Raw genomic sequence first — 5516 nt, forward strand, 5'->3', positions numbered from 1 at the left:
AAACCCTAACCATATCGGTCCTACCAAGTTGCATGTCAGTCCCACCAAAAATCTCTAACGGTCACTAGGTTTACATTTTCGGTCCGACCGAGTTTGTTGATTCGGTCCCACCGAGATTGGAAAACTGTGTGTAACGGTTGGATTTTGTGTGGAGGCTATATATACCCCTCCACCTCCTCTTCATTCGGAGAGAGAGCCATCAGAACACATACACCATTCCAACTCGTATGTTCTGAGAGAGAACCACCTACTCATGTGTTGAGACCAAGATATTCCATTCCCACCATATGAATCTTGATCTCTAGCCTTCCCAAGTTGCTTTCCACTCAAATCTTCTTTCCACCAAATCCAAATCCTATGAGAGAGAGTTGAGTGTTGGGGAGACTATCATTTGAAGCACAAGAGCAAGGAGTTCATTACCTACACACCATTTGTTACTTCTTGGAGAGTGGTGTCTCCTAGATTGGCTAGGTGTCACTTGGGAGCCTCCGCCAAGATTGTGGAGTTGAACCAAGAAGTTTGTAAGGGCAAGGAGATCGCCTACTTCGTGAAGATCTACCGCTAGTGAGGCAAGTCCTGTGTGGGCGATGGCCATGGTGGGATAGACAAGGTTGCTTCTTCGTGGACCCTTTGTGGGTGGTTGCTTCTTCGTGGACCCTTCGTGGGTGGAGCCCTGTGTGGACTCGCGCAACCGTTACCCTTCGTGGGTGGAGCCCTGTGTGGACTCGCGCAACCGTTACCCTTTGTGGGTTGAAGTCTCCATCAACGTGGATGTAGGATAGCACCACCTATCCGAACCACGGGAAAAACATCTGTGTCTCCAATTGCGTTTGAATTCTCCAAACCCTTCCCTTTACATTCTTGCAAGTTGCATGCTTTACTTTCCGCTGCCAATATAGTCTTTGCATGCTTGCTTGAATTATGTGATGATTGCTTGACTTGTCCTAAAATAGCTAAAATCTGCCAAGAACTAAAATTGGGAAAAGGTTAAGCTTTTATTTGGTCAAGTAGTCTAATCACCCCCCTCTAGACATACTTCGATCCTACAAGTGGTATCAGAGCTTTGGTCTCCATTTGCTTTGATCTCCATAGCTTTGGTGGTCATAGCCTTGGTTTCACAACCTAGGAGAGTATGGCGTCTAGCAAGGGAAATTACCACCGTAGAGGTCCCTACTTTGATGGTACTAATTTTGCTAGTTGGAAGCATAAAATTAAAATGCATATTCTTGGACATAACCCTGCCGTTTGGGCTATTGTGTGTGTTGGTTTGCAAGGTGACTTCTTTGATGGGAGAGAACCAAACCGTGAAGCTACCGCGGATGAGTTGAAGATGTTGCAATACAATGCTCAAGCTTGTGATATTCTCTTCAACGGATTGTGCCCCGAAGAATTCAACAAAATCAGCCGTCTTGAGAATGCGAAGGAAATTTGGGACACTTTGATTGATATGCACGAAGGTACCGACTCCGTCAAGGAATCCAAGTTTGATGTGCTTCAAAGCCAACTTGACAAGTTCAAGATGAAGGATGGTGAAGGTGTCGCTGAAATGTACTCTAGGCTTGCTCTCATCACAAATGAGATTGCCGGCTTAGGAAGTGAAGAGATGACCGATAGATTCATCATCAAGAAGATTCTAAGAGCCTTGGATGGAAAATATGATACCGTGTGCACATTGATCCAAATGATGCCCAATTACAAAGATCTCAAGCCAACGGAGGTGATTGGAAGAATTGTTGCTCATGAGATGTCACTTAAGGATAAAGAGGAACTTCACAACAAATCAAGTGGTGCCTATAAAGCCTCATGTGAAGCCCCTACATCATCAAGTGAGAAACAAGACTTCAATGAAGAATTGAGCTTAGTGGTGAAGAACTTCAACAAGTTCTACAAGAGTAGAAGCAAAGATAGAAGCTTCAAGTCAAGGTCCTACAATGACAAAGATCTTCTAGTCGAGAGCGAAACTGCTACAGTTGTGGAAGACCCGGATACTATTCCAATGAGTGTATGGCTCCCTACAAGAGAAGAGAAGATTCTCCAAAAAGAAGAAGCAAAGAATCACCACCAAGAGAGAGAAGGAGTAGAGATGATCGTTATGAACGAAGATACTCACGAAGAAGCAAGGATTCGGAAAGGAAGGAAAAATCATCAAGGAGCTACACAAGACGAAGACATCAAGCTCATGTTGGTGAATGGGTATCCGGCTCCGACTCCGACAGCCACTCCGAGAGAAGTTATCACTCCGACTCCGAAGATACTCAAGATGAAGGTGTTGCCGGTCTAGCACTTGTGTCAACCAACTCCTACGACATATTTGACTCACCAAATGAAGGAATTGGAAGATGCTTCATGGCCAAAGGTCCTAAGGTAACACACCCCGAGTATGTTGATTTCAATAGTGATGAAGATGACTTGTTAGGTGATGATTTGCTTGTTGACAACTCTAGTGATGAATACTATGATGAAACGTCAATTAAACATGCTAATCAAGATAAAACGGATGACAATGATAAGGAGAAGATTGAGGCTCTAACTAAAGAACTAAACACTCTTAAGTTAGCTCATGAAACTATCTTCGAAGATCATCGAGAACTTTTAAGAGCTCATGAGAAATTACGCTTTGAAAAGCTCAATCTTGAGCAAGAGCATGAGTTCTTAAAAGCAATCAATGATGATCTCCGCAGAAAAAGCTCTTCTTACATTGCCAAGCGTTTACTCTTATCCACTTACATGCCTCAAGTCAAGTCTAGTAACAAGAACAAGAAAGATTCTTCCTCTAGCAGTAACAATGATCATGCTAAATCCAATATTGTTGCTTCTAGTAGTTCTCTTGATTCCACTAATGATTCTCTTAGCCAAGTTACACTTGAGCAAGAAAATAGTTTATTGAAGGGAATTATAGAGAAAGGAGTGTACAAAAGCCTTGCCGGGAGCAAGCAATTCGAGAAAATTGTGCGCAAGCAAGGAATGCACCGGAAGAATCAAGGTGTTGGTTTTGAACGAAAGTTCAATGCCAATGGAGTTGAGTGGGAAGAAGATCAATACCCCAAGACAAAGTTTGTTCCTCAACAAGAGAAGTATACTTCTTTCAAGGGGACACAAGCTCAAGATGATCTTCCACCACAAGACTACAAGCATAAAGGCAAGGACAAGCTTCAAGAGGAAATTGACGCATTTGAAGAAGCTCCTAAGACCTTAGTCAAGTGGATTCCCAAGACTACTTCAAGTTCCACTTCATCAAGTACGACTACAACTCCAAGGATTCGCATCAAGATGATGTGGATCCAAAAGAAGAAGAACTAGAGAGTTCTTGAGGGTGACTCCGCCAACATACTTCACTCTTATCATTTTGGCAAGAACAAGTGCAATCAACTTCCACATCTTGCACTAGTTCAAGGAGTCACAAACCCTCTTGTTGGTAAGACAAGGGACAAGGTAACCTAAAAGTTTTCATGGACATCATCTTGTGTGTGCATCACTCTATGTCTATGGATATCCTTGTTTGTTCCTTGTGGGACTAACCCATGTAGGTATTGAAAGTGCAATTCACTCAAATGGATAGCTCCAAGTGATCTACATCAACATTGAGCATCCACATCTTCAACATCTACATGAAGTCATCATCGACGAAACCCAAGGTTAGTTCATCCCTCCAAGGGGGGATATCACATCTAGGGGGAGCTTTACTCTAAGACTTGAGCTAAAGCAACTCTAAAGATGTGAACACAACAATGCTTTATGTAAAAGTGGTAACCCCACTTGAGCTTAAACGATGAGTATGACCTATGATCAAGTGTTCTCACTTGACTCCTAAGTCAATATACTCATATATAGATGACCTTGTCATCGCAAATTGCTTGATAGATGCTAGAATTGGTTGTGCATGCCTTGCCACATATTTCATTTGCCATCTTATTGTGTGAGCATGCTGGTTGCATATTTTACTCATTCGAGGACATTCACTTGTTGTTTTGATCGTTTGGGTTTATTTCCTTTGCCAAGTGGATGGACAAGAATGCCTAAGAACCTCCTCTAGCTATCTATGCTTTTCTCGTCTCAAACTCTATTCATGCTGCATCACAAAATTTGATCAAGTCAGATTTGAACCACTCTGTGTGAGGAGCGCTTGGAGTCCTCGATTCGTCATAGACTTAAACTTCCAAAACCTCTTTATGATTCTCGGTCTGACCGATACCCCACTTTTGGTCCTACCGAGATCATTAAGTTGATCTAGGTTTTCGATCTCGGTGCAACCGATTTGAACATTTCGGTCACACCGAGTTTCAGTAACTGCCTGCAGTTATGAATCTCGGTGCCACCGAGTTGTTCCACTCGGTCACACCGACAGGGTCGGGCTATATATAGTCACGGGCAAAATTTGGAAATTTCTCTGAACCCCTTCGCCCGCGCGATAGCCTGCTCTGCCAACGTGGTCTCCGGATCGTCTTCTCGCCGCCAGCGCCTCCAGTCGCTGGTCTCCGTCGCCGTCAACGGGAATTCTGCCCCGCCGTTGCCGCCGTAGCGAGTCTCCGCCGAACTAGGGTATGGACTCGATCACAGTGCTATTCCCCGTCCGATTCCTAGCACATTGTGTTCTTCATGATTCTTGCCACGATTGAAACACTCCTATCCAGTCAATACGCCCGTAGATTAGCTTTGATTCGAAAATTTTAGGGTTAGGTTTCCGCCGAAACCATCTCGGACCCACCGAGTTGAAAAACTTGGTCCCACCGATTTGGCTTATGCCATTGCACAAGTGAGACTCGGTCTGATCGAGAATTACTTATCGGTGTGACCGATTTTGGAACTCTGTCAAACCCTAGCAGTCTCGGTGTCACCGAACTGTGACTCGGTCCTACCGAGTTCACTAGTTTAGGTTCCAAAATTGCTTCGGTATCACCGAGTTTGAAAATCGGTAGATCCGAGATGATTTCAGTGGGAAACTAAAACCAAGTTTTTGGATCATTCTTTTGCAAAAATCTCTGCATTTTGTGATGCTCATCTTTTCTACCTCATCTATAACCTATTCACAGGGTCAGCAGTCAGAGCTTGCAGCATGTCTGATCAAAGTGACAGCCAGAACATGTCAGAGCAGCAGGTGCACATGAGTGAGGGCACTAGTCCCTCCAGCTCTTCAGATGAGGGCAGCAGGAGCACCCCTAGCAACTTGCCAAAAGCTGCCACCAGACAGAGGAAGAAGAGAACTTCTGATTTCGAAGATGAAGATTATGTGGCAGAGGAAGAGGCCACATCAAAGAGAGTTGAGCCAGCTCAAGGCACAAAGCCAGGGCTGAAAATCAAAAGGCCAGCAGGCAGGCAGCCCATGTCAAAGGCAAGAGCCTCAACTGAAAAGCCTGCACCCAAAGAGCCAGTTGCTGCTGAGGGAAAGAAAAGAAAGGAAAGGGTCAAAAAGACCGTAGCCAGAGTGCTAGGAAAGGCTTCCATCATGGAAGAGGAAGAGGAAGAAGAAGTAGCTGCACCAGCACCCAAGGCCCCCAAGCTGATGGGTGATGCCATAA

The sequence above is a fragment of the Triticum urartu genome, chromosome 5A (assembly GCF_056163025.1).
Source record: "Triticum urartu cultivar PI428250 chromosome 5A, HENAU_Tu73, whole genome shotgun sequence".
NCBI classification, from domain to species: domain Eukaryota; kingdom Viridiplantae; phylum Streptophyta; class Magnoliopsida; order Poales; family Poaceae; genus Triticum; species Triticum urartu.